This window comes from Rosa chinensis, chromosome 2 (genome assembly GCF_002994745.2).
Source record: "Rosa chinensis cultivar Old Blush chromosome 2, RchiOBHm-V2, whole genome shotgun sequence".
Lineage (NCBI taxonomy): Eukaryota > Viridiplantae > Streptophyta > Magnoliopsida > Rosales > Rosaceae > Rosa > Rosa chinensis.
Window position 1 is genome coordinate 83687228 of NC_037089.1, and position 20851 is coordinate 83708078.

The 20851-nt window shown below is 36.6% G+C and overlaps 1 long non-coding RNA gene across 4 annotated transcripts; it reads right to left on the reverse strand.

The window, feature by feature from the left end:
* Nucleotides 1-12027: 12027 nt before the first annotated feature.
* Nucleotides 12028-16638, reverse strand: LOC112190989. 4 transcript variants are annotated; one of them, XR_005805241.1, is made up of 10 exons: nt 16594-16638; nt 16371-16470; nt 16108-16159; nt 15932-16024; nt 15171-15308; nt 14866-14918; nt 13579-13684; nt 13392-13438; nt 12569-12687; nt 12028-12389 (listed from the first exon to the last, which is right to left on the reverse strand). It is a non-coding gene; the product is annotated as an uncharacterized LOC112190989 (long non-coding RNA). The 4 variants fall into 4 exon arrangements; XR_005805242.1 differs by having other exon boundaries at nt 16108-16180; XR_005805240.1 differs by lacking the exon at nt 16594-16638 and having other exon boundaries at nt 16371-16551.
* Between the last annotated feature and the right edge of the window lie 4213 nt (nt 16639-20851).

Below are 20851 nucleotides of genomic sequence, written 5' to 3' on the forward strand. Positions count from 1 at the left end.
CCTAACACTTATTACAAACTGGAAAATAGGAAAGATCTAGATATTTCCACATCAGCAGGTGACGAGTACATGCTTGACAGCTGGAGGCCACTTCATTAGTCAACATAGACTTCTCCATGCTGAATATAACGTATAAGTCAACACCTCCCCTCAATCTTAGTAGGGGAAACAACACTGAGATTGGAGCAGTGTGTTTTGAAAATGGGACTATGCAGGCCTTTGGTAAACACATCAGCAGTCTGATATTCAGTAGGAACATACTGAAGAAGAAGATCTCGTCTTTGTACTCGTTCCCTCACAAAGTGAAAATCATTGTCAAGGTGTTTGATCCTTGAGTGAAACACAGGGTTAGAGCACAAAGCTAATGCAGAAAGATTGTCACACTTCAATAAAGGTGGAGCAGGAATCCTCACTTGTAAATCACACAAAACATGTCGAATCCAAGAAACTTCTGCAGCAGTATTGGCTAAAGCTCTATATTCTCCTTCTGTTGAACTCCTTGAAACTAATCCTTGTTTCTTTGATTGCCAAGAGATAGGGCAGTGACCAAGATAGATAACAAATCCAGTAGTTGAACTTATATGATTAACCTCTCCAGCCCAATCAGCATCACAGAAAGCATTAATATAGGGAACAGAATTTCCAAACTTGTAAAACAGTCCTTTAGACAACGTCCCTTGAAGATATCTTAGTATTCTTTTAACAGATGCATAGTGCACATCAGTAGGAACACTCATGAATTGGCACACAGTATTGACAGCAAATGCTATATCAAGTCTGGTGGAAGTAAGATATTGCAATGCACCAACTATACTCCTGTAAAGAGTAGGATTAGGTAAAGGAGTACCTTCATTTTTAAGCAGCTAAACATGAGGTAAACAAGGTGAAGAACATTCTTTGCAAGATTCCAGACCTGCCTTAAGTATCAACTCTTTTGCATATTTTTCCTGTGATAGAAAAAATCCATTCTCCTTGCGCTGAACATTGATACCAAGAAAATAGGATAGAGGTCCTAAATCTTTCATATCAAACACATCACTTAACTCAGATGTTACTGCATTAATTCCTTCAATGTCTGAGCCAGTGACAATAATATCATCAACATATAGCAGTAAAGCCACAACACCTTTCTCACTGTGTTTAACAAACAGGCTAGGATCAGAGTGTGAGAAATTAAAGCCTAGAGCTGGGAGAAAGTTGGTGAACTTCTCATTCCAGGCTCTAGGTGCCTGCTTTAAACCATAGAGAGATTTCTTTAGAAGACACACATACTCAGGATGTACAGAATCAGTAAATCCTTGTGGTTGTTGCATATATACTTCTTCTCTGAGATCACCATGCAAAAAGGCATTTTTAACATCCAATTGTCTTAGCTCCCATTTATTCATAGCTACAAGAGCAATGACAAGTCTTACTATACTGTGTCTCACAACATGACTAAAAGTTTCATCATAATCCAACCCTTTTTCTTGACTGAAACCTTGAGCCACAAGTCTAGCCTTATACCTTGAAACAGTCCCATCTGGATTTTTTTTAATCTTATAGATCCATTTACTACCCACAATATTCTTGTCTCCTGGAATAGGAACGAGATCCCAGGTGCCTTGTTTAAGAAGAGCATCAATTTCTTCATGCATTGCCACATCCCATTCTGGTTTGCCAACAACAGCTTTGAAAGATTTAGGCTCTACAGGATCATGAACATCTAATACTACAGTAAAGCCACTGAAGAAAGCCAACTCATCAAACAGATTTTGTTGAACAATACAAGAGAAGGCACAAAAATCCTGAAAAGATTTCTTCTTCACAATACCATTTTTGGCCCTTGTAAGCATAGAATGATTATTATATGCTTGAGATTGATCCTCAACAAACTACAATTCTTGAGGTAACCCAGCAGCACCATCACTTTGAGCATCACAGTAATTATTCTCATCACTATACTCTGATGCAGATAAATGACTACTATTTTCATTAGATAAATGACTGCTATTCTCATCAGATGCAGATACCTCATTAGAATCAGAATTGCTAGACTCATGAATACCCTCCCCATCAGCCAAGGCAGGGAAGTCTGCAGAAGGCTGAGCAGTGGGATCAAATGGGAGAGATAACAGGAAGCATAGGAGGAGAAAGAGTAGTAGGTGAGGAAGGAGGATGAGTAGATTTAGAGTTAGGCCTATATGTGGAAGGGAGGAACATGCTACTAGACTGAGAAGAAATAGGAGGCACAGATGAGAAAGGGAAGAGAGATTAATCATGTATGACATGCCTGCACATCCACAACTTGTTTTTCTCAGGACTATAGCAAAAAACACCTTTGCATCCCAAAGCATAACCTAGGAATACACATCTAGTAGTTCTAGAATCAAGCTTGTCATGAGAGTAAGGCCTGAGGTAAGGATAACAGGCAGAACCAAATATTTTGAGAGCACTGAGATCAGGCACACAACCAAAAAATGCAAAGTATGGTGACTACTGCTTAAGAGATCGACAAGGCATCCTGTTGATGAGATAAGCAGAATCTGCAATAGCATGAAACCAAAAATGTTTAGGCAAAGAGGATGCAGCCATAAGAGTTATACAAGTCTCCACAAGGTGTCTATTCTTCCTTTCTGCAGTACCATTTTGTTGAGGAGTATGAGGACAAGTAATAAGATGAAGAATACCTTTGCTAGCTAAGAAATCCTTGAAAGCTTTACTATTATACTCACCCCCACCATCATTTTGAAAAGATTGAATATCCAAGTGAAACTGAGTATGAAGAAAGTTGTAAAACTTTACAAATGTGGGAAAAACATCTGATTTATTCACAAGTGGATAGATCCACACAAATCGAGTACAATCATCAATGAAGGTTACATAGTACTTAAAACCCTCAAGAGAAAGACAAGGAGCAGGGCCCCAAACATCATAGTGTACTTTCTGAAATGGACTAATAGACTTGGAAACAGACTCATGAAAAGGTAATCTATGCATTTTTCCACTAAGACAAGCTGAGCAGATATGAAAATTTGCATCATTGCTAAACTTGATGTTAGACAAAGAAAGCATTCTAGAAGAAACTTCTGAAGTAAGATGTCCAAGTCTCTGGTGCCAAAGAGAGGACTTAATAGCTGAACCAACAAAGGCAATATGTGTATACTGAGCAGATGGAATCAATCTTGGCGTTTTGAACAGGAATAAGCCTTCTCCATTACTCTTTCCTCTGTACAGAAGAGCCTTTGAGACCTTGTCCTGAACACAAATGTCAACATCATCCATAGTTATGTAACAATGATTATCTTTGCACAGTTTATTGAATGACAACAGATTCACAGCTAAGCTAGGCACATGAAGCACATTTTTAAGTGCAAAAGAATGTGTAGCAGGTGTAATAGATGTAGAGCCAATATGTTTAACAGTCAAACCTGCACCATTGCCAATAGTAATTGAGTTGTTAGACTCATAAGGATGAGCAATAATGAGGTTTCTGAGATCAGAGGTCATGTGATGTGTAGCTCCAGTATCACCAATCCATATGTCAGTGTGATTAGTTCCAGATGAGCTAGCACAGGCAGATTGAGTAGTCATTGCTATAAGAGATGAGGGAGGCTCAGCTCCTTGATAGGCATAGTTGCTCCTATGATGACAATCCAAAGCAATATGGCCCTTAAGACCACATATTTGACATACCACCACAGACTGAGATGGATGGTTTGCTGGTATGTCAGGCCTGTAGAAGTAGTTAACAGCAGTATGACCTTTCTTACTGCAAATCTGACATTCAGGAGAGACACCACTATTGGTTCTGTATTCATTGCTATTGCCCCTGAAATCAGGTGATTCAAGATTTTGAAAACACATGCTTGCAATGTGCCCCTTCTTGTGATAGTAGCTACACTCAGCATTCTGGTAGCAATTATTAGCAGTATGTCCTCTCTTACTGCATATCTGGCACTCCACACCATTATAAGGCCTAATACTACCACCAGCTTGAGAATCACCTTGAGAAAACTGTTTAGAGTTTGTCCAGTTGGACTGTCTATTATTGTTGCCATTCCAAGTACCTTTGCCTTTGTCAGAAGAAAAGGAACTAATAGAGTTCTTATTTCTGTCATCATTGTTTTTATAACATGTACCTCTTGCAGCCATGGCTATCATAGAACTCTGAGGAATAAATTGTGCTTCAATATCTCTTTCAGCAGCAAGAAGTTGAGCTCTGAAGTCCTTGAGAGCAATGGGACAATCCCTAGCATGGATTACAGTCTTAATCATGGAGTATTCATCAGGCAGTCCATTCAATGTAACAGCAACAATGTCTTCATCAACAACAGTGACACCAACAGATGAGAGTTGATCTCTAGCATGTTTGATACGAAGAAGATACTTATCAATCGAATCAGAACCCTTCTTAATAGTCTGCAAATCAGTTTTGAGCTTAATGATATTAGCCTTTGAGACAGTGGAAAATCTTTCTTGTAAAGCAAGCCATGCTTCACGAGAAGAGCAGCTACCAACAATGATCTCCATAATATCATCATCAAGTGTAGCCATCAAAAGTCCAAGCAAAGCCTTATCAGTTTTCTTCCATTGCTTATATGCTTGTGTGACTTCAGCAGTGACAGTGCCTTCATCAGTGAGTACAAAACGTGGTGGACAAGGATAGGTCCCATCAAAGAATCCAAACAGATCATCACCTTCCAAAACCGACTTGAATTGAAAACTCCACTTGACAAAATTTGTTTCACTCAAACGTACGGTAATCATGCTCAAGAGAGAATTGACATCAGAATGTGTCACAGCCATTGTTGTAAGCCTTGAGAGAAATCTACAGATTATCAACCTTTATCACCAAAAAATTATCAACCTCTTATTCTCAACTGCATACTATCGAGCTTTGTTACTGACAAATTATCAATCTCTTATCAAGCTTTATCACCAACAGATTATCAATCTCTTATTATCAACAGAGAAGAACACTGAACAAGTATGTTATGATCAATTATGGTATCAGATCTTGTAACAGTAACAACTCAAAGTGATATCATCCACTATCAACTTTCTTTAATCATCTCAATCATAAATCTCATGAGCTGAAATCGTAATCAAACAAACTAGTTATTTTCATCACACACAAGATCAAGCTCAAATAATAGCATATAAATGAATCAAGATCAGATCGGAGCTATGAACCTTATAGCACAGTGAAATAATACGAATCGGAAGATCTAAGTAAGCTAGAGCATCATGATAGTAGAATCAACAAGTTAGAGGCAGAAACAAAACCTTTAGAAGCGTGAGGAGTAGAGAAATGGCAGAACTCGCAGATCTAGGGTTTTGAGCTGCAACGGAACAGTACGCTTGAAGATGCGGAAGCGAAAGCTACACACACAAGTAGCAACGATGAGGTTAAGCATATGATCAAGAGCCATAGCTCTGATACCATGATAACATGGAATCCATAGCCAAACCTTGAAAGCAAAACTAAGCTTGAAGCATATGAAAATGAGAGAGAAGAGGAAGAAGACTAAACCAAATTTTCTGAGACCCTTTGAATTAATGCAACACCCTAGTTTAATACAACCCTCTACTATTTATAGTTAGGACAATCCCTGACACTTATTACAAACTGGAAAATAGGAAAGATCTAGATATTTCCACATCAGCAGGTGACAAGTACATGCTTGATAGCTGGAGGCCACTTCATTAGTCAACATAGACTTCTCCACGCTGAATAGAACGTATAAGTCAACAAATTGAATGACTACATCTTCAGCTTCTTTATCTTCCGCTAATTACAAAAAATTAATGTATCACTAGTCTGCACTTTTGGCCATTTGGGGGTCTGACGCTACACATAATGAAATATCAAAGAAAAGTATCGACATGATCATTAAATGTGTAGGTTTGTATTGAGATAATCTTTAAATATCGAGATGGTCTTGATTTCCATGTAAATATGTTATGTGAAGATGCCACATGAAATGTGGAACTAGCACGTGTTTCACTTTATATATATATATATATATATATCACTTATTTACTATTTGGCTATCAAATCAAACAACGTGAGAAACTAGGCGGGGCACATCGTATGCAAAATCTTGTCCAAGGAATTATAGCTAGATGGAAAAATTATACTTTCTTCTAAAGCACGAGAGCTGGATGAATAGTAACAGCTTAAGTGATTGGACGATTTCAAGTCTCTATCACTGCTTTGCTACTGACTCACCTTCTGTCGTTTTGGCACCGATTAGAAACGTGAGAGAGAGAGAGAGAGAGAGAGAGACAGAGGTTTTCTGGGTCTCGTACGTATTTACTACTTGGCTATCAAACAACGAGAGAAACGAGGCGGGGCCCATCCTATGCAAAATCATTGATAGATGGGAAAAAGAAGAACCATAGGCCAGAAGCCCAGAAGAGAAAAGCAGCCAGCTAATTCGCGCATCAATGGATCCAATGCATTTCATATTTGAGTCGTACAATAAGAAGTTCAGCCACTATCATTTGCATACATTTTGGAAAAGATCTGTAATACTCGACTTTGTTGGTATTCATGATTTCTTTAGTTGGTGGCTTCAGCTAACCGGAATCTTCTGTTGCTGCATCATATTTGTTGGTTTTCGGCGTTTCCCGTTTTTGGGCTCTGCGGCTGTATTTCCTTCTTTTTCTGTTTTGCTTTTGCTTTCTGTTTTCAGCTGTTCGTTTCTTTACTTTGATTTCTCTAGTCTTTGCTTGTTTTGGCATTTGACTATGTGACTCATGCGTCTGTTTTGGGCTGTGTCCCTTATATTGTTGTTGCGGCCTTGTGACTTCTTAATTGTTTCATCCCTTCAACCAAAAAAAAAAAATTGTTGGACATAATTAAAGAAATAAAATTATTTTAGGCTGTTGTTGCACCTACACTTATTAATATGAGAATTAATTCAGGAATTGGCATAATAATAAGAAAATTAATTATCTTAGCAGAATATACTAGATATTAATCAACAAAAGCTGCAGGCTTTACGTAGCTTTAATTATTAATGTACTTTCAATGAATAAATTAATTTTGCACACGAAACATGTGCACAGATGAACCTTTTTGATGAATCGATAATCAACCTTCATTCGTAGTTCATGATCATAAGAAATCGAGGTTTCTTTCTGATTCGATCAGCTTCAAGTGTTTGTGTATCGCCGGCCTGATCTATCTAATTAAATGACGAATAAACAGTGTGCATATAACAGGAAGCTAGGGTTACATATAATCATAAGTACTAGCTTACAAAAAGCAAATCAAATTAATGATGAGAAGTAGCACTTCACCTCTTTCATGAGGGTTTGAAAACATGGCTCTTAATTGGATTGGTTTTCTCCTCTAGCTGCATATATGAAATTACAAATAAATCGAACTGAGGGGCTTCAGTCGAAGAGAGATGAAGCCCTCTGCATTCTATATAATAAGATCAATGCATTTGGCGACATCTCTCCTACGACAGAAGTCCCTACACATCGGTCTTAATCTTAATCAGTACTAGCTACTACTACTGTACGTACTTTAAGTAGTATCTAATGCTCTTTCAAGTCTCTGAAACCCTGAGATAGATATATATGCTGCAGTTTTCAACACAAATTTTCATCCTCCTACACTAATACCATACGATTGCATATTTGGAGGGTTATATATATTGAAAGCCACATTAGTGCTGTTATTTCTATCTTCCTTTTTTTAATACAGTAGTACGGACTTGATTAATTAATTGATACTGTGAAATCATAAGGAACAAACACAAACTCCAAAGTTTCCACTCTTAAAAATCTCATTTGGGTAGGTAATATCCGAGGAAGGCAAGTAACTAGAGTATTATGAAATGCAATTAGATTAAAGCCTCATGGATAAGACACACAAATGAAGAACATATATATATATATATATATATATATATAAATAGGTTATCAATTAACCGGCCAATGAAGTTATATGTCATCATAGAATCTCAATAAAAATCGATATATTATTTTCTTCGCTACAATTGTACCTACCTCATAAGAATCGATGATTTGTTAAGAGATTTGTCAAAGCAAAACATCTAGAGATGATCTGCCAGAGTTTCATTAAATAATTATATTGATCACTTGTATAGTTGTATATCAACTATATATCCTAATCTCTTCTTTTTCATGACGTCATCTGGATGATGAACAAGTTAATTCCAAGTGGATGATGATTGAAACTTACATCCAAGTGAATGATGATTGATCAAATATTGAATTGAACTTAATTAAACCTGATAGACATCTTATCAATTAACAACTAGTATGGGCATATTGCATCTGCTAATTAGTGAACTATATGTGCCTAGCTAAAACAATCATATTTTGACAAGCTTTTAATTTTACTGTTATGATATTTAAGAAAAAAAACAAATGAAACATGGTGAAAATGGAACAACCATGATTATTATTTTGTCGACATAATGACACTTATGTAAAACAACTGGGTTTTGATGTTGTACGTATAGTCTATCTTATATTTCAGACAGGATATGAATCTATGGTCTATACACCATGCATTGTATATTAGAGTGTGGATGAAAATGGACTTTGTATATATGTGCTTTCAAATACTGGATACAAGAAGGAAAAAAATGATCATGTACACAAAAAAAAAAAAAAAAAAAAAACTGAAAATGATGATCAGTTGAAGAACTGCGGTTGTGCCTAGCTAATTACCAGAAGTTGCGGGGTTTGTTGCTGCAAGGTGATTGCTGCTCATTGCATAATCAGTTCTTTGCTAATTGCCAGAATAAGCAAATAATCAAATAATTAGCACCGGTTATTGACTTAGTTCATAAACTCTTCGCAAGCGTACGAATCGTTGTCAAGTAAGGGAAGTAATTGGACCTTAGTTTATCGTACTTCGGGGATTAGGTGTTGGATCTAACCAAGATAATTGGCGGTAGGATACTAAAAGCACACAAGAAAAATAAAAAGTAAAATAAGACTATAAACAATCAAGGCACCAAGCCTTGGCAATGCTCGGCTTAGCTCACACCAAGCCTATTCAAAGCCACTAACTTGTAGCCTCAAGATGGGTATACACAAATGAGTCGATGGATTTAATGTTTGAGAGTGGATTTGAACTTAACAAAAAGTAATAAAATGTAAAGCGATTAATAAAAATGTAAGGAAATTAAACTAGAAAAGTGTGAACAATATAATGGGAATGTCGGGTGCTAGGGAGGTTCCTTCACCCAAATCTCATGTGTCGAAAGCTAATCTAATGTAGATGCAAATTTCCTACTTTGGCGGTAGTAGTATCCAAGGCGGTTCAAGGCTCAAAGACCGAAATTCCCTTTCATGGTGTTCCTACTCCGGTTCAAGGGTCGTAGGAACTCACTTGGCATGAATTAGAGCCGGTTCAAGGGTCTCTAATTCACATCAAGAAGCCTAAAGATCGAGGAATTAGACTACTAAGCGACCCGCCCGCGCATTCACGCAACGAGTGTAAATCACCATGCTTATAACCCCTCGAATACTAAATTGAAGGTTTCTAGCTTAGGAATTAGAGGGGGTCAAGCCTCTAACTCCATCCTAGACATGCTCAAAATACATACCCTAGAGTTGACTAGGCTCCTAGACATGCATTTTAACCCAACAAAAATTGATATAAGCATCCAACAAATTAAATTGCATCATGACATTAAAATAGGCATCCTTTACATAAAATTTGATCTAAGGCACACAACCCTAACCCCCAACAATAAATCTACTCACTACCCATCATTAAACAAACATCAATATACATAATTTAAAGAGGAACAAAGTGAAGAAAAGTATGAGTAACAAGAACAAGCCACAAATTGCTATAAAGCAATTATGGCTAGCCTTGAATTATGGCTACCCACTTTTACCCAAATTTGATTTGATGAATATTTTGATGCTTGGGCTTCCCTTTGAATCTTGTGAAATTGATGATAATTAGTGGTGGAGTAGTGAAGAAATTATAGAAAATGGGTTGGTGGTGGTGAGTTTCGGTGGGAAGAAGAAGAGATGAATATGGGTGGTTGGTTTAGAGAGAAAAGGGGATGGGTGCGGCTGTTGGAGAAGAGAGAGGGCTCTCTCTTGCGCATAGCAATATATCTATATATATTAGGGTCTGATGGTTAATCCAAGTGGAAGAGGTGGGCTTCGGTGGTGTGTGGTTGACTGGTTGCAAGAAGAAAAAGAGAGAAGGTAGGACATGTGGCATCCAGTGATAGGAAGAAAGGAAAAAAAAGTAAAAAAAAATAAAAAGAAAAGGCAAGAAATGATGAAGTCTGTGATCTTGTTTTTCTTTTCTTCTCTCTTTTTCTTGTGGCAAAGTCTCTTTTATTTTTTTCCTTTTCTTTTCTCTTTTTCTTGTTTTTCTTTTTTTTCTTTTCTTCTTCCTTCGTTTTGCTTCCTTCTTCTCTCTTCTCAATGCAATTTTGCAAATGTTATCAGAGATAATTGGATTCCACTCCCTTGATGGTGTTGACCATGTTGACCCGCATTGACTATTTCGTCATTTTCTCGGAAACTCCAATTTGCTCCAATTGTGGATCAATTTCTCTGGGTTTCAGCAATTCCACTTTTTTCCTACACAATAAATAAATTTAGATTAATTACATTATAATTGGCTCAAGGATTAGCTTATTTCTAGTGTTTTAGATACAATTACATGCATAAAAATGCGTGTAATCAGTTATGAGCTCACTAGCCAGTGTCATCTCTCTTGCGACAAGAAACCCTCAACTCCTAAATTCTGATCAATTGCCTCTCTCTCTCTCTCTCTCCCCCCTTCCATGCATTAGTTCCTCGTATTCTATCATCTCTATTTAAAAGCCCGAAGAGCTAACTAACTGCTTATGTGCAAATTAAGAATATTAGGTGTGAAGTGCGAACACATCTCACGTGCCTATGAATTAAAGAAGTTTTAAGACTGCTCCATGCATAATAGTCTGTGATCTGAACTATTTCATCCTCCTTGCCCTGAACTTTCGACCTTTTCGTTTTAATTCTTTTATTATTATTATAAGCCCAAAAAGTTGTCTCGCCCAGTTTTCACATTCTAAAGACCGATGAGTAAAAGGAGTTACTCCTTAATTATGAACCAGTCCGTGACCATGTCACATATGAAATTTCAAAGAGAAATGTGAAAGAGGATGGTCGCTGTCGACTGAGCAGTGAAAGTTTTTGTGCAACCACTATGCCAGAAAAGCAATCAGACGACAGAGGAGATCTGTCGTCTGATTAAAAAAAACTCTATTGTCTAGTACGGTGCCGTCTCTTGGGGCATCAGACGACAGATTTCCTCTGTCGTCTTATTTATCAGACGATAGAAATTTGTTAGGTCTTCTGTTGTCTGATGAAATCGAGACATGGGGCTAGTGAATTCAAACGACAAATAAATGTGATGTGATCTGAAAACAAATAACAGTTCCTTGTAATTTCTATGATCTAATGCTTATTCCAAAAACAGAAAAATGTGGTTTGAATGCTCCAAAGTAGAAGATATGAAATCTTATCTGTTGTCTGAATGGACTTATAATAACATTTTAGTGTTGTTTTATTCACATTCCAATAACAGTTAACTGTCATTAGCATTCAGTTTATATTACATTTATCTATCATCTTTAGTAGCCTACAATAACATTTATATGTTGTTTGAGTGCACAAGTAACAACAAATTTTTTCTTGTTTCTGTTGTTCTTAGATATGTCCAACAACATATTTGGATTTCACTTTGTTTTTGCTTTTTATTTTAGATGACAATTTTCTGTTGTTTGAGTACACAAGTAACAACATATTTTTCTTTGTTTCTGTTGTTCTTAGATATGTCCAACAACATATTTAGATTTTATTTTGTTGTTGCTTTTTATTTCAGATGACAATTTTCTGTTGTTTGAATGCACAAGTAACAACATATTTTTCCTTGTTTCTGTTGTTCTTAGATATGTCCAACAACATATTTGGATTTTATTTTGTTGTTGCTTTCTAATTCAGATGACATATTTGTATTCTCATTGTGCTACAATTATGTAAATCTGGAAACTACCCAATGCATTCATCAAATATGGAATCCATTCATAAAAACAATATTTGATTAATCTGTTACTGCAGCTATACATACATCCATAATGGAGCTAAACTTAGTAAACATCAGTTCAATAACCTATAGTAGTTGGCATGATCAACAAATGGAACCCAAAAAACATTGATATCTCATATTATTGATCATGTTTGGTGAAGGCGGATTTATGTGGTGCATTAGTCTCTTCAACAGCTGGTTTCGACACTGTTTTTTCGCCTATTTTCATTTGCAGTGCCTTCATCCTTAGTGTTATTGCTTTAACTTTGGCTGTGTTGTTAGACTGGGGAATCATGTCTTGAAAGAAACAGATCTGATCAATAGTCAGCAATATGTATATCACACAATTAAGTAAAGGAACCAAATGTCAAAAACTTAACAGCCACATCAAGTAAACAAATATTAGAACAATTCTAGCATTAACGCAATGTTCAGTTCTAGCAAAAATTTCACAGAAAAAAAAAACTAAAAACCACATGTTCAGTTTGTCACCTGGGGTCAAGTCAAGGCAGAATAGAGAGGGGTTTTTTTCCAAGGCATTGACGTCAATTGGGGTTCATATCCATGGCAGAAATGGTACGCTCTTTGGCTTATAATCTTCTTATATCACCCTAACCAACAAAACCATCGATACCATTCAGATTGAAAGATATATCTGAAGGGGGGGGGAGTTTCAAACTCTAAGCTAAAACACTAGTGAGCTCTATATATGAAGGAGAGTTAAAAGAATTTGATTACAAAAATTCAATGGATTCAAAATGTTTAAACTTTTCCATTCCAAAAATCGAAATCATATCAGGTACAATCTCAAGTACTAAATATGGACTTGCTCCAAATCATAAACTCATGCAGGGTATATCCAACATCATATATAGCAGACATAATTAATGATGAAAGGAATGCCAGAGAGACCTACTTAAGGCACTCCAACTTTGATGCTTCAAATATGGCTAATTGGGTGTTCTGTATAACTAGAAGGTGTATCTCATGCATGCATATTACTGGCACCTTTCATCATATTATGATCGACATCCTGACTTTATGAATTGGTGCGTTGTAGCTTTGCATTTTGAAAACTAAATGACAAAAAGCATGTCTAGAAGCTTGAAAAGCAAAACGAAGACAAGCAATATATTTAAGCCTTTTCATGAATTGGTGGCATGATTAAACAAAACTAAATTAATTCAACTGGCGGTGGTATATATGATCAAATAGAATAAATTGGTAGAGAAGAATATGAAAGGATGGGTTCGGTGGTATATATGATCAAATAGAATAAATTAGAAGAGAAGAGTATGAAAGGATGGGTTCGTACCAATTTCAGACTCAAACACCAATTACTCGCTTGAGAGTTTGAAGAAACTGCATATATAGAATATATTGAAAACAATTATATGAATACATATATGAATCATGAGCGAAAGAAAACAAAAGCACCCTAGAGGATTAACCTTCCTTAATTCAAAGCTAGGTGGGAATACATATATGTAGTTTCCTCTTACTTGAGACAACTTGCAGTCTCAGTTGACCCAGCTTGCCTTGCCATCTCAATCAAGTAAATACAGTTGTAGAAAACATGTATCGGTCCCATGTATCACAACTCATGTTCTGCAAAAGATAGGTATTGGAATTCAGGAGAAAAGGAAGACACATAAAGACTTAATAATGTTTATTGAACAATAGTCATACCAAGAAAAATCAAACGAAAATCAAGGTTTCAGGATTTTGTTCATTACTAATTCCATGTTTCAGGTGAATTAGATTTGACCACAAATTTTCAGTACAAAAAACTAGTTCCACAAATTTTCAGTACAAAAAACTACTTCAGTAGTGGAAAAAAAGCCAAAGGAAATTGATAAGCTCTAGAAAAACAAATGCATGGTCACAGTTTGTATTCTTTTTGTTGCTTTAGTGTCATCTTCAAATGAGATTTAGTCTAGACTGGATATTAATAACAGGAAATGGCAGTGTACTGCAGAAAATTGTATCCACCTTAACCTCTTGTTAATCAAAACCAAACTGATGCAGTACGTTGAAACTACATTGAGATAACAAGAACACTTTTATATTAATTGAATGAAACTAAATCGTCTTTATTCTAAAGATAATCAAACCAAACACATCTATACTAAAATTAATTTTATGCAAAATAACAGTGACGAAGCAAATAGAATCGGACTTTGATCCAAGGTGACAAATATTTGTAAACTTTTGTTTAACTGCAGGGTCACTGTAGCATGAAACCATTAATCTCATTGCTCAGATTATCCCAAACTATTACATACTAAATTCCCACACCATAACATCCCCAACATACTAAACAAACTAATACCCGAGCTATTTAGTTTGTTGCTTCTCCTCAGACCCGACCTCTCAAATCTAAGAATGTTTAAGTGGCAAACTTTCAAATTGAATGTTGACCTGGGTGATCCTCCTATGCCCAACTTAGCAATGACTTTAACTTACAGATCCCTACTACCATATTAGATCTGCTTAGCAAACACATTTCATTACTCTTGAACACACTTAATGGCTTCCAAATTAAAGCAACCTAGCTTCTAATTGGAGGAAGTGGATTTGAATAAAGTGCTGAGAATGTTTTTGATTTGATTTCAGAAAGAGAGATAACACCATAACAGAGGTTAAAATAATTCCCCTTCATGTTGGGGGTATCAAAGAATAAAAACATAAATACCCAATTGAAATCAAGACTGAAACTTTAGTGTAGAATCCAATCTAAATCACCAAACCCATAAACTAAATGAGGATAATCAACAAAATCTACTTACAGGAGACTTGTCCTTTCAACTTGAACAACGGTCACAAACCTGAAAACTCCTCTCTACAAATGGCGTAACCTTGATCAGTGTCCTTAGCAAGAATAGAGATTTCTATAATGAAAAGTTTGCAAATCCTTAGCCAAAACGAGCAACTTGGTGTGTTTATAATGAAAAGAATCAAGTAATGCATGTCCCTTATTTAACCCTTATACTATGCAGTCTTCTCTACTTCGGTCTAATAACCTATCACTAAATTTCTCTTGCATGTAAATAAAGTAGAATAGCAACCAGCATATACTACAAGAAAAACTTACCATCTGCCCTTGCTCAGCACTTTTCTTAACCTCAAAGCCTTTTATTCTCTTGCCCTTAGAAGGCTTGTCCTCTATTTCTTTAGGAGAGCTATCCATCATCCTCTTGTTCTCCAGCTAGAGTTTTCATATGCAAAAATCCTACACATAATAAATTCCAGTTAATAAATGATATGTAGTTTTAACAAGAAATTGATACAACTAAGTTATGTGCTCGAACCAAGATATAAGTTAAGGCCATTACCAGATGGACACCATCAAATAACAAACTAAACAAATTAGTAAACCAAAAACTCAATTATCAGCGGGAGCAATTAATATAATAGCATATTCCAAGTGCATGCCAAAAACTATAATCGAACAAAAGGGCAGCATGCAACAGGTACTCTCAACAAAGGAAATACAAAAACCAATCACAAAACAGAAACCAACACTCATGGAAACTTACAAATAAAGGGAAAAAATAAAGAACCAATGAATAAATATATGTGGAGCAAGGTAGGGGAACTTAGGCAAACACAATCACCTGTAATGCATGACATGCAAAAATAATAATGGTATCTACTATAGGAATAAATACAAATTATAAACCTGGATACTTAGATACAGCAGCTCTGCAAGTCTCTTCAAGGTAACCCTTGAGTAATTCTTTGAAACAACTAGAATATTATGCAAAAGCATCACATGTATAAGAAATTGATTGCAAACCAAACAGTGAATTAAAAGGCAGAAAAGTATATGTGTGATGTCTAGGGAAAACCTACATGTTTATTTATCCTCTGCCTTATCTTCAGCTGCTTTGTTATTTATAAAGATCCTCCAAGCATATTCTTCTCATTGGAAGCCTGAAAACAAAGCTTTTAGGAGGTTCAAGTCATTGGAAGGCGGAAGAGACTAAGAAAATTAGAAAGAGAGTGTGTAAATAAGTGATGTAGTTTACCCATGAGAATACTTGAGAGTCAGAAAGCCATAGGAGCTCATGGGTTTAGAATCTATTCAAAGCCAAATCAAAACTGAACACCATGAACAATATTGCATCATACTAAATATGCATCATAAAATAGAAAAATGAAAAGTAAAGAAGAGTTAGAGAGTGAGTTATATAAGTTCCTGATCAAGCCAAAACCCAAAAAAGAGAATTGTAACATACAACTCAATAGACATCACAAAAGAAGATTGACAAAAATCAAAACTACTACTTACTCCGAAATTGAACCCATATATGTGGGAAATAAATAAAGTTGCCTTCTGAAGGTAGACAGAGTGGAGCACCCAACCTCCGTACTTAGTTACATCTAACCTCCTATAAAATCCAGATCTGAAATCAAATTTTTGTTCATAAAAAGAATCGAACGAATCAAAATCGAATCAATTGATAAGGAAATGCCTCAAAAACTAATCAGTTTAAAACTTGTGGCGATACAACCTATGAAAGTAATGCCAAGGAGCCAAGCCCCCACTTCCATAAACCTGCCACCAACAAAAGACATGCATATATCAACTCAAATTCAAATAACCCAATTGCTCACAGCCCCACAAACTTTGAAAAGCAAATGCACATGTTACATGATGTTTGAACATGCAATTCTCTAATGCTCAGTACATAATATGATGATTTATTTCAATCAATGTCATCGTAACTAGGTTCATCAACAAATGTAGCAGTTGCTTTAATCAACAAGAAAAACCAACCAACAAACAAACTAATGGCATTTGTATTATTCTATTATACAAATGTCTAGACCTACAGCTATCTCTGAATCAAATAGCATAAACACACACCAAGCTTATCATTTTCAATGTATATTTCTAGTTTTACCCAGAACATACTTAAAGCAGACTTTTGTTAACTTGTACCAATCTAAAGAAAAAATTGAATATACCATTTTCTAATTATAATTAAATTGAGAGAAAAGAATCAAATTAGCATTGCAAATTGCTTTCATATTACCTTATGAATCACGAAGGCATCCAAAATTAGGAGGTCATTGTTAAAGGAGGAAGCCTTGTCATGTTCTGAAAGCGGGTCAAAGAGGAACCAAACTAGCACTACCTCTCTAACCAATTCTGCAAAAATAAAAATCAAGAGCAAAATAAAACCAGAAAGAGAAGAGCCGTGGAAAAAACGCAAAGTCTTTCGCAACTAAGCCAAAAAGAAAAGGAAAAAAAATATAACTTACCTTATTCAGAAAACACAATTTCTTAACTGTGTTGTTTGAATATCACTCTATTGACTATTCAGCTATAGGGTTTGGGCATTTGAGAGGGAAAAGCCTAAAACTTGTTGGAGGGAAGTCTGAAATTTCTGCTAGGGTTCAATATAGAAAATTTTCATCTTTTCATACGACATTTAAGTGTCGTCTGAGTCTGACCATATCTTCAAAATGAAACAAGCATGGTTTCTCATTGTATTCAGACAACACATTTTATTTATGTATCCTCTGAATTTAGTCTGAAACACTCAGACGACAGAAAATGACCATTCCATCGTCTGAACTCTATTGTCTGATAGCTTTTTTGGCATAGTTAACATGTTTCATCTGATCTGACATGACCTAGCTTTGTTTGCTTACGAAGACCTATTCAACAGAAAACATGAGGCCGGTGGGCAACGTGGAAATATCAAAACGTGAAGGAGAATTGAAACCTTGGCTAGCCTTTTGAGTAGGTGATCGAGTACTCTTGTTCTTTTTTATCCGTTTCTTTTCAATATCCTTATGTTGACTCGGTGATCACGTCATTAGCTAGGGTTAGACAAATTATACCTATGACGTATTATAGCCTTGTACTCTTAAGGCCTTGTTTGTTTCCCGGAAAATGGGCCTTGGGAAAGGAAAATGTTTCCTTTCCTGTGTTTGGGACAGCCATTGGAAGGGAAACACTTTCCCAAATGAAGGGAAAAAGTGGAGGAAATCCATTCCCTCCCCCCACCTCCGGATTCACTTTCCCATGGGAAAGGAAATTGATTCCTTTCCTTTCCCACCAACCAAACATAGCCTTATAGGTGATCTGGGTCTCAATCGATCAATTATTTCCCTGGATAATACCATTCCTAATTATGCCTAACGTATATCTCCTAAAACTAAACACCCATTATATTTCCTTTTATTATAATTACAATCTGCACTACCATTATCAATTTTAATATACGTACTACCCTTACATATTACACCATTTTTCTTTAGTCTCTATCTCTGTCTGTCTCTTTCAGAGCAAAAAATCGCAGTGAAGCTGGAGATATGAATTTATACAACTTGCCATGCGTTTGGCGGAAGCGGCAACGATGGAGACGTAGTCGTGGTAGGTGGAGGACTGGAGGAGGAGGATGACTTGAAGCAGAAGCCGCCGCTGTGGAGGTAGAGGAGGAGGGGGAGCTTCCGGGTCGGGTCGGAGGATTTGGGTAGGAATATGCCGGCCGAGATGGGTGGGTCGGTTGAGATGGTGACGTCTTTGGATCGGACCCCGGTGGGACTTTGTCAAGGGGGGATGGGTTCGGTGGATGGTGCTGTCTTTATGGATGCGGATGAAGAGGAACTCATGTTAGCCGTCGGAGTGATCGGCGACGGCGGCCATTGGAGAAATGGTAGAGTAGTGTTGGTGGTGAATGATTGATTGAGAAGGTTTAATTGGGTGAGTGTAGCGTGGATTCAATCTCCGCACAAGCTAATTGTCTGTGTATTTGTGAGTGAACCAAAAAAGTAAAAAAACTTGCCACACGTTTGGAAGGGATGAGCATGAGCTGATCAAGTCGTGGGATGTGGGTAGATGTCAAGATGATATATTTGCAGGGGTTTCTCTTCTGCCTTCAAGAGTAAAAAGAAGCTCAATGAAATATCTGAAAGGAAGTTGATCGAGAAGTAATGGTTCCTTTGTGAATGGTAGTTTGGATAATGGAGAATTTGGAAGATTTGTGTTTCAAATAAGTGTAGAATTTTGGTATCAATTCAAAATATTTGTGTTTTAAAATTGGGTATCAATCCTACTTTCATCGTATTCATTGGGCAATGAATCTGAATCTGGGCAGTTTAATTTTGGAGAGGATGATGATCCAGTAGGTGAAAAGGCCAGAGAGAGAGAGTGTGTTCTGGAGAGATTAAGGGCAAATGTGGAATAGTATAATGAAAAGGTTGAAATGCAAGCAAAACTTATTTGTTTAATAAAAGGGGAATGCAGATTGTAATTTGGGGAGTGAAATTATATCTTAATTCAAAGTCTTTCAGTCTTTCGATTCTCTTCTTCTTTTCACCCCCACAACTGCCTCCTGTTCCTCTAAGACCATAGGACTCCTCGATTTCATCTGTTGCTTCTGCTTGCTATAAGTATGAAAATGCTCCTCGAGATTTCTTGCCAGTTCTTCTACCACCCTTTTGATTTTTTGCATCCCAAGTTTCTGTTGATTTGATCTCAAGCTCTTCTTCCCCAAATCTCATGTTTATGGGTTTCTCCACTTATCAACGTGCCTAATGAGATGAGGGAGAGACTGAGACAAAACAGGGGTGTTGGGTATGGATAAGAAAACAATGGATCTGATGGGTGGAGATCTGGAGGAAAGGAAGGAAATCAGATGTTTGAAAAAGAAAAAGAAAAAACACATGCATGTTGGGTAGTGGGAGAGATACGTCGTAATTGTCAGGAGTGGCTAAACATATATAGCCAGATATTAGCGCAGAGAGGTGAAGTATATCATGAGGAGTACAAGAAAACAATAATTTGAAAAAAAAGATCCAGAAAAACATACTAAAGGAGGGAAAACAAGCTAATCAAGAAGTATTTACATTGTAGATAGAAGTCGGTATAACATTTTGTTGTCTTTGGGACTCTTTGTTAATTAGGACACTCACCTCAGATCGAGGATCGAATAAGCTGTAGGGTTTCATATCACAGGAGGAATGACACCTTAGACCAGTAGTGACACACTGGCACATGTCCACACCACATAAACTCAGTACTCAAAGGTACCATATCTCCTGTGAATATAAATCCCCCAACAAGTTTTTCTTGCGTCTTCCCTGTCTCTCTCTCTCTCTCTCTCTCTCTCTCTCTCTCTCTGAATTTGGACAATTGTACATGTTAGGTTTTCCTATGATGTGAGAAAATTATACAGTAGATTGCATAAAGAAATGGAGGGTTTCTATGCAACAGGAGGATGGAACATGCTGCTCTAGCTTATTATAGATAGAATCATACAATTGCATTGCAGGCATCCTATACCACAGCTACTTGTACCATCTCTCCTGCGACATAGAATCCCTCAATCTCTTGTTTCTTGATTTATCTCGAAGTTTATGGTTTTGAGAGACTAAATCACCTAGCTATTTATAGAAAGCAAGCTAGCTAGGCTCTCCCTCTCTCTCTCTCTCTCTCTCTCTCTCTCTCTCTCTCTCTCTCTCTCTCTCTCTCTAACCATATTAGGTTTTTTTCTACATTGGGGAAATTGCCTATTCAAATGCCATGAAGTTTCTTTTGAATTTCTAAGGCTTTTCGGCAGATCCTTCAATTCGAAACAATTATTAATCAAGTAATCGATGGATGGTCATGATCTATTGATCTAGAAGATCTAAATAGTACCTTATCGATGAATCCTAATTGTACAAATTTTCCAAGTTCAAACATCCATCTCATTGATCGATCATCTTGTCAAATTACAAACTTAATTTGTAGTAATGTACGTTCCATCTCTTCCA